At 45.0% G+C, this 12,500-nt stretch overlaps 1 protein-coding gene across 1 annotated transcript in view; it reads right to left on the bottom strand.

The window, feature by feature from the left end:
- Nucleotides 1–12,500, bottom strand: part of LOC122806055 (membrane cofactor protein-like) — a 1,194,338-nt gene that overhangs the window by 502,261 nt on the left and 679,577 nt on the right. The gene's annotated exons all lie outside the window — the stretch shown is intronic.

Genomic DNA, 12,500 nt, shown 5'->3' with positions numbered 1-12,500 from the left:
TAAAACCCTAAGCTGATCAGAAGAGATGAAACCCACTGCAATGACATTTGACATCTAGAAAAAAATTCAGCAAGTAGAAGGATGTTGTCAAAATAAGGAAATATGTGAAAGAAAAAGAAGTTATGTACCTACCATAACGTTCCATGTTAGTTGTCTTCATCTCGCCTTCTTTCTTGCTTGTTGGGGTTCAGAGCCGATCCTCGGCTCCAGCTCGGCCATCTTCTATAGCTCGAGAGCTGTTTACTGGCTCGAGGCTACCCCTTATCCCATGATGCCTACCGCTAGCTACCCAGATCTCATTTGAAATAACTAACCCCAGCCATAGCTATAGAATGAAACCCCTCCAAACAGAGGGTTAAACCTACCTGTCATAATCTTTAAGTCAGTAGAGGAAACAAACCAGAGAACACTCAGCCAGTGAAACCTGAACTCCTCTCGGTCCAATAGGACAGGGGGATGGAGGAAGGGATAAAAGATAGAAGGCGAGTTGAAGACAACTAATATGGAACGTTATGGTAGGTACATAACTTCTTTATGTTAAGTTGTCTATCTCGCCTTTGTTTCTTGCTTGTTGGGACAGCGTCCATAGCACCTACGATCCTGGGTGGCTCATTGGAACACTCTTCAGAACAGTGGAACCAAAGTTAGCTCTACTCCTGGAGACCATGTCTAACTTGTAATGAGAAATAAAGGTATGAGGATTTGCCCACGTGGCAGCAGCACAGATAGAGTCCATGGGCAACCTAGACTGGAAGGCTACAGAGGTGGCCAAAGCCCAAGTAGAATGACCTTTCGGTTTAATAGACAACTCTTTGTTTCTTAGTTGATTGTTGAAGGTAATAATGTGAGACAACCACCTGGACAAGGTCACATTGGAAACTGGAAGACTCTGTTTGCCCCTAGCATAGGAAAGGAAAACTTGGTCCGACTTTCTTATATCCTTTGTTCTATGCAGGTAAAAACGCAATTGTCTATGAACATCCAAAAGGTGTAATTTGTATTCTGCCTTGTTGGTGTGGTTAGGGAAAAACACAGGAAGGTCTATAGATTGGTTTAGATTATTTTCTGAGCAGACTTTCGGAAGGAAGGAGGGATTAGTTCTTAGAGCAACCCTGTCCTTATGAAAAACTAAGTACTGAGGATGAACACTTAGTGCCTGAAGTTCCAAGACACGTCTGGCTGAGGTAACAGCTACCAGAAAAAGAGTTTTCCAAGATAGAAACTTAATGGAGCAGGATGCTGCCGGTTCAAAAGGGGGCATAATCAAGGAGGTTAGTACCAAATTAAGGTCCCAAGGAGGAGGGGGATCTCTCACTGGGGGCCTAAGGAGAGTAGTCCCTCTGAAGAAGGCTTTACACAGCTTATGAGACATAATGTTTAGATTAGAAAACCCAACATGAAAGTTAGAGATGGCTGCTAGTTGAACCCTGATTGTGGCAGAAGCGGACCCAGAATGAAAAAGCTCTGTTAGGAACTCCAAGATTTCATGAACTGGGGCTGAAAAGGGATCTATGTTCCTAGCCTCTGCCCAACAAGAGAAATATTTCCATTTGCTAGCATAAGTCTTCCTAGTAGGAGATTTGTGAGAGGAGACAATAATCTCACGCACGGCCGGGGAAATGCTGGGAAGCCTGGCTAGGGTTGGAATTGGATCAACCAAGCTGTGAGCTGGAGTGTTTGGAGGGATTAATGCAGCTCTCCTGACTGATGAATCAGCAGGTCTGGAACAGTATCCAGAGTCCAGGGCTGCTCGAGTAGGTAACGGTGCAGGATCAGAAACCATATCTGTCGAGGCCAGTAGGGGGCAATGAGGATCATTTTGCAACACAATGGAATAGCTTTTTGTATGAATTTGCATATAAGAGGGAACAGCGGGAAGGCATAAAGAAGTCCCTGAGGCCAATCATGGACTAGAGCATCTCTGGGAGGGTGACCTGGAAGTGGTAAAAGGGAGAAGTAGTTGCTGCATTTGCTGTTGAAGGGGGTTGCAAACAGATCACAGCAAGGCTGTCCCCATTTGTGGAAGATCAGATCCGCAACTACCTGATTCAGAGGCCACTTGTGAGGCATGAGAATAGCTCTGCTGAGCCTCTCTGCTATGACGCTGGACTTCCCAGAAATGTGCGTTGCAATCAGAAATTGTTGGGAGGAAATCACCCACTGCCAGAGTCTGAGTGCTTCTCGACATAGGGGGTAGGACCTAGTTCCACCCTGCTTGTTGATGTACCACACCACTGACATGTTGTCCATTTGAACTGCAATGGTCCTGGAAGGGAGTGAGTCCTGAAGGGCTTGCAACGCTAGGAGCATGGCTCTCATCTCCAAGACATTTATGTGCAGATGGTACTCGTGAGGCTGCCAAGTACCTTGGACTGTCCTGCCCTGATAATACCCCCCCACCCTATCAGTGAGGCATCCATGGTCACTGTGGCAACCGGAGGAGGCTGGATGAATGGCCTGCCCTGAGACACTAGTGGGGAGACCATCCACCAGGAAAGGTGCCTTTTGCATGTTTCTGTAATCATGATCATGTGAGACATGGGGAGCTGTTGAAAGGACCACTGTGTGAACAAAAGCCACTGAAGAATTCTCATGTGAAAACAGGCCAGAGATATCAGAAGAATTGCTGCTGACATAGAACCCAGAGTTTGAAGGACCAACCTGACTTGTACCCTTTTGCATTGCATGAGGATATGAATTTGCTGCCGAATTGTGGCCACCCTGTCTGGCAGTAGCCTTGCGGACATACTTCTTGTATCTAAATCTGCTCCTATATAGGTAATAGATTGACAGGGCAATAACACAGATTTTTCAAAATTTGTAGTAATGCCTAGCTGGGCACAAATTGTAATTGTATAGTCCCTGGCTTGAAGGAGTTGATGCCTGATAGAAGCAGTAAGGAGCCAGTCATCTAGATATGGAAACACCTGGAATCCTCAACGCCTCAGGTGAGCCATGACTACTGCCATGCATTTGGTGAACACCCTGGGGACTCCGGTGAGACCAAAGGGCAGAGCTCTGAACTGGTAATGACTGGCTCCCAGCTGGAAGTGAAGGAACCTCCTGGAGCGCCTGTCTATTTTGATGTGATAGTACGCATCCTGAAGATCTATTGAGCACATCCAATTGTCCTGACCCAAAAAGGGTAGAATAGACTGTAGCGTGACCATCTGAAACCTTGTTCTTTGGACAGACTTGTTTAGTCTGCTGAGATCCAATATTGGTCTCCAGTCCCCTATCTTTTTTGGTACCAAAAAGAACCTTCAGTAAGTTCCGGATCCATGTTGGTCTGCCGGGACTTCTGGAATGACTCTTTTTTTCTAGCAGTCTTGAAACTTCTATGACTGCTTGGACCCTCAGATTGGGTGGAACATCTTGAAGGGATTTGCTTGATGGTAAAGCGGGTTGAAAGAATGGAATTATGTATCCTCCAGATATGATTGAGTGTACCCATTTGTCTCGCGTTAGGTTTTGCCAGGCTTTGGGTACAGTGAAAGTCTTCTCCCAACTGCCTCCAGAGGCAGGCAGTCAGGCAACCATTCAGGGATGCTGGAAGGGCTTGTCAGAGAAGGATTGTCTGCTGCCCTGGTTCTGCGGACCCCCTCTGCCCAGAGGGCGGTGTCTGTTGTTCTTGTTTCCTCCTCTACCCCTGGAGGAAAAATCACTACGTGTGTCAGGTGAGGCTCCCTGGGATTTCTGAAATCACATTTTACCACTCTTCTACCACTCTTCTGACCCTTGGGATAAAGTCTGGAAGGAGTGGAAAAACAGACTCCTACAGCAGAGAGAGTCTTACCTTCCTGTTCACACCTAGTCAGAGTGTCTTTCACCTGTGGTCCAAAAAGAAAGGACCCGTCAAAGGGAGTGCTGGTGAAAGATGCTCTAATGGGTTCCGCAAAATTACACAGCTGCATCCATGTGTGTCTCCTGAGGGCCACGCCTGTACCTGCGGCTCTACTCGCACCATCGGCTGCATAGGAAATGAGCCTCATGGAGGAGTTGACTACCGAATTAAGGGTTGCCAGCTGAGAAGCCACTTTAGCTTGGACCCCTTCAGCTGATGGATCCTGGAGGGAATCTCTGAGCTGTTTCAGGAGATCCCTCTGAAGCCTGGTAAAATGACATAAGTAATTCTGTGACCTCATGGAAAAGGTCGCTGAAGCAAACATTCACTTCCTGTATATATATCCATGGTCCTAGATTCCTTGTTAGGAGGATGGACAGAGGAAGAAGTTTCCACTAACTCCTTTTTAGTGGCTGCTGCTACCACCATGGCATCTACGGGAACACCTTTGGTAAGGAACTGTTTATCAGGGGGTGCAGTGATAAACTTGCCGGGTCTCCTCGGGGCTGGTTCCACTGTATCCGGGGATGACCAAGCCCTTCGAGCCACCACTGACATTAGTGGATCGAAAGGCAGACACCCCCAGGAGGTGGAAGGTCGGGAACCGAACGCATCCAGGAATACAGATTCTTCCTTGGTAGGGGCTAGGGCATTCCAGTTCCCCCTCTGCTTAAGCATTTCTAGGATGTCTGAAAAGAAAACATCTTCAGAGGGGGATCTCGGGGACCCTTCCGATTCATCCAAATCCATATCCGAAGTGACAGACTCGGGGGAGTCAATGTGCTTCCTCTTGCACTTCCTCTTCTGAGGGGGCTCCTCTGAATGATCAGGGGAGGCCTCGGAAGAAGAGGAAACACCCAATGGGGTGCTGTGGAGCGCCGGTTCCCCACGCTTGGGGTCTGGAGGAGGGGCAGAGGTTGATGCAGGCACTACAGGAGATGGAGCCAGTGGGGTTGAAAGTGGAGCTGACTCAGGCCAGTACACTCCTCATGAAATTGAAGGCATCCCTGCCATGATGCAGAGAAGGTTCCAGTTCTGAGAAAACTGGAATCCTCCTCTGCACCAAGTGAGACAGCTCCAAGGCTGATGTAGGAGCAGAGCTCACCTGCGCCGATGCTCCGAGAGGGAGAACGGGGTCAGACAAGGGTCTGATGCCACTCGCCGATGAGGGAGTCTCGGCACCCAGATCCCTCGACAGACAGCACCATTGAGGGGATCGGAGCAGACGGAAACAAAGGAGAAATCATTACTGGTGCCGATGGTTCCACGATTTGAACCCCAACAAACTCCAGCTCCGAGCTCAATGGAGTCAGAGGAGGAACATCGATGGAAGCGGACGGAGATGACACCTGTTGAGGAGGGCTGGACAACATTTTGGCCAGTGCCTGCGACTTCAACAACCTACTGACCACTCTCTCCACATTGTGATCCGAGAGCCTAGAGGACCGAGAAGAGTGGTAGTCACTCTGCAACAGGGGAGACTGAGGAGCCGAATGTATAGACTCTAGAGAAGGGGACCTCAGCCTCTTGAGGGACCGCGATGGCTCCGAAGGTACTGGTGGAGCCAACGGGGAGGCAGTCTCCTTGGTTTCAGCCGGAACCTAAGTAGTAGATGAGGCTTGGGCCAATGACGGCTCCGAGCTGGGAGCCATCGATTTGGTCGCTTTAGGAGATTTCACAGGCTGAGCCTTGGCCGGTGCATCCTGGGGCTTAAGAAGACCCCTCAAAATAAGCTTATTTTTGCGCTCCTGCAGAACTCTTGGGCTAAATGCATGACATACAGAACAAGAGTCCTGCAGGTGCACTGCACCTAAGCAATAGACGCAAGAAGTGTGCCCATCTGTCAGAGACATTTTCTGACAGCATGAGTCACACTTCTTGAATCCAGACACCTTGGGTTCTTTAGACATATCCACAACTAGAAAGATACTACACTGAACTGTTTTGGCCAAAAGGCCGAACAGCAAAAAACTAAAACCAGACACTAACCACAAAAAACAAAACACACAGTATACTACAGTTAAAGATAGTTTTTGTTTTTTTATAACTAGGAAGCCTCTAACTTAAACAGCTACCTAACAAACAGAAAGAAGAAAAAGCTTATACTAAAACGCTACCTACAAAAGGGATAGAGGGAGGGGGAGGGGGAGAACTCTTTAATTTAAACGAGTTCTAAGGGAAAACTACAAATACACTAAACTACAACAAACTAGTTAGCGACTATTAATTTAAACAATAAACTACCAGAAAAAAACCTAATCTGACAGAAAAAGTAGTCCAATAAAACTTATACGAGCCTGAGCCAGTAACAATGAACCTCACAGCTGATGAGATCTGGGTAGCTAGCGCTAGGCATCATGGGATAAGGGGTAGCCTCGAGCCAATAAACAGCTCTCGAGCTATAGAAGATGGCCGAGTCTCGGCTCCGATCCCCAACAAGCAAGAAACGAAGGCGAGATAGACAACTTAACATTAGCAGTTAAAACTTCACACACCCCTTTCCACTTAAAGATGAAGTCATTCCGAGATCACAGTACGAATTGCACCACTTTAAAAATCAGCAGGACTGTACCTTCCGTCCATGGTGTGCTGTCTCATTTATAGAGGTTTTGAAGAGTGTAGGTTAGCAAGGTAGGTACTTTGCCTACCTAAAAACTGAGTGCCCATCATTTGAAGACACATTACTTGCAGACTGCCGTTAAATGTGTACAGCGTACAAAACACCCAGTTGTCGTGCTCAGAATCGTGCTTGTTCGTGAAATAAGAGAAATTGGGCTGCTGTTTCTGTATAATGGTAATTCAAATTTTGTACTATTTAAATTAGTGTGAAATACTGGCTTTTTTTTTTGTGTTCTGTCCAAATGAACTACAATCTGTCTTAGAAACTGCACAACTGTCAAGAGGTATTGCTACTTACGTATTATCGAGTGGTTAAAATCTGGTTGCGATAATACGCAAGTACCAACATAATTATAGAAAACTTTTTACATGGAAAATGTTTAAACAATTACAGTTCAAAGTATTCTTTAATCTTTCTTATTTTAAATTTAAGTTCTCCTCATACTTTATTAAAAAGCCTTTTATTCCTATTTCTTGAGTAAATCCTGTATACATTATGCTTCCTCTTCTTCCTTTTACATATTTTTGTTGATTCTCTACTTCACCATGTGGGATATAAATACCTTCCACATGTTTCATATTCAGTAGTTAATATTCCAGTAGACAGTACATCTTCAAATAACTTGCACTCCATTGAATTTAACAAGAAAGAGATAGCTCATTTTGTGAATATTAACATTTCTGTCAATGAACTGTAGTTAGTACAACTCAAATTATATTTTTTATAACTTGAGTATACTTTATGTGAATGCAATTGATAAGTAAATGTTATGGAACAATGATCTGAGCATCCAGGAGGAGGCCCAATCTTTATATCACTCACAATTTCAGGAACAGAAGTTAAGATTAAGTAAAATTATTTCTAGTCTCATTTAACATCAGCTGGGTCAAATTAGCATAGGTTATTATTTGAACAAATTCCCTTTCAAAAATGTTATTTACTAAGTAATCATACCAATAATTACCTGGATAGTTAAAATCTCCCAACAATATAATACTCTCAACTATTAATTAATTATCTAATTTATGTAAAAGTCTCAATGGGCTACACTATCTGTGGAAGGAATTTGATAGCATGATGCTAGGTGAAGTAATGTATTACTACTAGCATATTTTAACTGTGCTACATTAGTTTCTATATTACTTATTTCCTTGATAAGTTCAGATGAAATTGAGTCATGGATTCACAAAGTAATCCACCACCCTAGAGTTTTCTCTCAGGCATTCAAATTTAACAAAAGATTTAAGGTTATAATTAACTCAATTTCATGATTCATCAGCTGCTATAAGTTTATATTTCTCTTGAGTTATTAATCCAACTAATTCATCAAACTTATTTCCTATACTTTCAGGACTCACCTTCATTCTTACTGATGGGTTTGGAGCCATTCCTCTGCTCTGACTCGGCCAACTGCAAAAGCTCAAGGTCTTCAACCAGCTCGAGGCCAACTCCCTATCCCATGATGCAGCATGATCTTCCCTCAGATCTTGTTTGCTGCCTGACTACCTAGTGGTATAAATATGCCACTCAGAGAGCTGGATAAGAAACAATGCACCATATAAGAAAGGTGACGGACCTCAAGTAGACTGGATGGGGGTTGGAGGGTGGGACGTAAGAATGAAGGGGAGATGAACAACTCACATGGAATGTTATGGCGAGTACATAACTTCTTTATGTGAAGTTGTTCTGTCTCGCCATTCATTCTTACTGATGGGTAGTGTCCCAAGCACCACCTTTCTCGGGTGGCTCATGGGAGAATATTCCTCAGAACTGTGGAACCAAAGGAGGTCCTGTCCCTGGAGGCCTTGTCTACTTTGTAATGAGTGATAAAGGTATGAGGTCTTGACCAGGTAGCTGCTGCACAAATAGAATCTAATGGTAACCTTGTAGAAAAGGCTAATGAGGTTGAAACAGCTCTAGTAGAATGGGCCTTTATTTTTTGTTGCAAGGAAGCATTCTCTGAATTATAAATGAAGGAAATGCAATCTGATAGCCATCTTGACAAGGTTACTTTTGTTACAGGGGCACCCTTTTTTGACCCTGAAAAGGAAACAAAGAGCCGATCCATTGATCTGAATTGTTTCATTCTATCTAAATAAAATCTGAGTTGTCTATGAACATCGAGTTTGTGCAGTGTGTATTCCATCCTATTTGTGTACTGAGGAAAGAAAACTGACAACTCAATGGATTGGTTAAGATTTGTCTCTGAACAACCTTTTGGTAAAAAAAAGGATGGATTAGTTCTGAGCAAAACTCTGTCATTATGGAAAATCAGATAAGGTGGTTTGATGGTCAAGGATTGCAACTCAGAAATCCTCTGAGCAGAAGTAATGGCCATCAGAAAAAATAGTCTTCCATGAAAGGAATTTCAAAGGACAGGTCCAGGCTGGTACAAAAAGAGGTAATATGATTCTGGAGAGAGGAAAATTTAGATTCCATGGCATGACTGGAGGTCTGATTGGTGGCCTCAAATGAATGACACCTTTAAGAAAGGCTTTAGCAAGTTGATGCGACATGACATTGGAGCCTTGGAAGCCAAGATGAAAGTTTGAGATTGCTGCTAACTGAACTCTGATGGAAGCTGCAGCAGCTCCTTCGCTGAAAAGTTTAGTTAGGAATTCCAATACAGATGGGATCGGAGCTAGATAAGGATAACATCATTCTGAGAGGCCCATAAAGAAAATATCTTCCATTTGCTAAGATATAACTTTCTGGTGGATCATTTATGAGAGGATGTTATAATATGTTGGGCCTCAGCTGAGAGGTTGTAAATCCTGGCTATTGTGGGAATTGGAGCAGCCAAGCCAATGAAGAGAAGGATGAAGAGCCCCAGATGAATGGGTGAACAGGTCTGGAAATGGGTCCAGGATACAGAGTTCTTCCAAGAGATGAGGCTGGAGGAAGGGGAACCAAATTTGCCGAGTCCAGTAAGGGGCTATTAGGATCATGCTCCTTCCCAGAATTTTTGCTTTCTGTAATACTTTGGGAATCAGAAGGAAGGCAGGAAATGCATAAAGGAGACCCAGGGGCCAATTGTGCACCAGTGCATCCCTTGGGGCATTCCCCAGCAGGGGAATCAGGGCAAAGTAGTTTGTTGATGTACCAGACCACTGAAATGTTGTCTGTCTGAATTGCAATTGTTCCCAGAGATAGAGAGTCTTGAAAGGACTGCAGAGCTAGAAGTACTGCTCTCATTCCAGAACATTTATGTGCAAATGAGCCTCGTGTTTCTTCTACTTGCCTTGGGCTATTATTCCCTGATAATGCCCCCCCACCCAATCAAGGAAGCATCCGTGGTCACCATGGCTATAGGAATGAGTAGAATGAATGGACGTTCCAGAGATACATGGTGAGACGTCAGCCACCATTGAAGGTCCTTCTTGCACATATTCGTTATGATACTTTGGTGTGACACTGGAAGTTCCTGAAAGGACCATTGAGAGAATAGGAGCCATTGTAGAACTCGCATGTGCATTCGAGCGAGGGGGATGGCAATGATTGCTGCCGCCATCGATCCTGGCAATTTGAGTACCATTGAGACTGAGGCTTTTTTCCTTGGAAGCAGGTCTAATATTTGTTTTCATAAGAGACAAATTCTTTCTGGAGGCAGAGATAATGTCATTGAAACTGTGTTTAGTTCTGCTCCTATAAATATGGTCTGTTGCAATGGTGATAAGGCAGATTTGTTGATGGTAATCCCCAACTGATTGCATAGATTTCAGGTTGTGTCCCTCACATGAATAAGTTGATGCCTAGTGGTGGCATTGAGGAGCCAGTCATCTAGATATGGAAACACCTGGAATCCCAACCATCTCAGGTGAGCAGTGACTACTGCCATAAATTTGGTGAACACTCTGGGGGCTGTAGTGAGACCAAAGGGCAGAGCGCGAAATTGATAATGGCTGACTCCCAGCCGAAAGTGTAGATGATTCCTGGATAGTCTGTCCATCTTTATGTGGTAGTATGCATCCTGAAGATCTACAGAGCACATCCAATTGTCATTCTCCAGAAAGGGAAGTATTGACTGAAGTGTAACCATCTGGAACTTCGTCTTTTTTACTGACTTGTTTAGTCTGCTTAGGTCCAGAATAGGTCTCCAGTCCCCTGTTTTCTTTGGAACTAAAAAAACCTTGAGTAAGTTCTGGATCCTTTCTGGTCTGCTGGGACTGGCTGGATGACTCGTTTGTCCAGCAACCTTTGGACCTCTAAGGCTGTTTGGTCCCTGTGACTGGGTGGAATGTCCGGGATTTTCTTTACTAGAGGGGGTGGAGTGGCAAAGGGAATTGTGTATCCTCTGGATATTACGCTTTGTATCAAGCTGTCTTTTGTTATTTTTAGTCAGGCATCTAGGTACAAAGATAGGTGTCTCCCAACTGCCTCCAGAGATGAACAGTCGGGCCTCCTCTCACGAGCACTGATAGGGCTTGCCAAAGAACTGATCTCTGCCTCCCTGGTTCTGCAGACCCCTTCTGCCACATGGATGACATCTTCCATTATTGCCCCCTCCTCTACCTCTAGAGGGGGTTTCACCACAAATGTTCTGGAAAGATCCTTGAGATTTACGGAACCATATCTTTCCATCTCCCCTCCCTTTGGGGTAGGGTCTATTCGGTGTAGCAAAATGTACTCAGATGGCAGACAAGGTCTTTCAGATGGCAGACAAGGTCTTTCAGTCTTTTTCACTCCTGGTAAGAGTTTCCTTTACCTTAGGTCCGAAAAGGGATGAACCATCAAAGGGGGTGTTAATGAAGGAAGACTTAAAGGGTTCTGCAAAGGAACATAAGTGCATCAAGGAAGGTCTCCTGAAAGTGATTCCTGTACTTGCTGCTCTGCTTGTACCATCAGCTGTATATGACAACAGATGCATGGAAGAGTTCACTATCGAATTAAGACTGGAGAGCTGCGAAGTTACCTTGTCTGAAACTCCCACAGCTACTGAACCCTACAGGGTGTCTCCTAGCTCCTTCAGGAGATCCCTTTGTAACCTACTAAAATGTGTGAGGTAGTTCAGCAATCAAAGGACAAAGGCCGCTGAACTAAACATACGCTTCCCGTATCTGTCCATAATCCTAGATTCTCTATTAGGAGGATGAATAGATGAATAAGTCTCTGATAATTCCTTCTTGGTAGCTGCTGCCACCACCACCATACCATCAACAGGTACTCCTTTAGTAAAATAAAGTCTGTCTTGGGGACTAGTTATAAATTTGTTAGGCCTCCTGGGACAGGCTCTGTGGTATCTGGGAAGTCCCTTGCCCTACAAGTGAGTAATTCAAGTAACTCATCGAAGGGCTGCCCAAGAGATGGAAGGTTGAGACCAACAAGCCTTCAGGAGGACTGACTCATCATCAGAATGGTTAAGGGATTTCCAGCCACCCCTCTGTTTAAGAATCTCTAAGATATCTGCAAACGAGATATCTTCTGAGGGGGACCGTGGGAACCCTTCTGACTCATCCAAGTCAGTATCCAAAGTGACTGGCTCCTGTGGGGAGTCTAGATGCTTCCTCTTGCAGAGTTTCTTCCTAGGCACTTCTTCAGTGGGAGCTTCTGGAGAGGTCTTGGAAGAACATTGCTCACCCAATGAAGCTTCCTGAGCCTCAGGATCTCTACGCTACAATGAAGTATGTGATGACGAGGCAGACAACGGTGCTTTCAGGGAGGGAGCTGCTCGAACTGATGGAGTGGTTGTCTGGGCAGACAAAGCCCTCTTCAAAGCATTGAAGGCCACTTGGCACCGAAGAGAGGAATCTCTCAGATCAGAAGATTCAATGGAAAACATCTGTGCCAGTACAGAGGGCTCCAAGCCAGAGATCGGTGCCAACCTCACTCGAGCCAAAGCCCTGAGAGGTAAAGTCGTCACTGACAAGTCGGTCCTACTATCCTCCCTGGACCCGACTGGTGAGTGTTGGCCCCAAGATCCCTCGGTCGGTGCTGAAGACATCAAGGGAGTTGGGGCCGAAAAACCTGGAGTAGGTGTTGGACCCAAGGGTTCCACAATCATCAGTTCCACTCTATCCTGCTCTGAAACTTCCATGC

This window comes from Protopterus annectens, chromosome 7.part0 (genome assembly GCF_019279795.1).
Source record: "Protopterus annectens isolate FY-2018-M chromosome 7.part0, PAN1.0, whole genome shotgun sequence".
Taxonomy (NCBI): domain Eukaryota; kingdom Metazoa; phylum Chordata; order Ceratodontiformes; family Protopteridae; genus Protopterus; species Protopterus annectens.
Note: the sequence above shows the minus strand (reverse complement) of the source record. Positions and strands in the feature narration are given on the sequence as shown.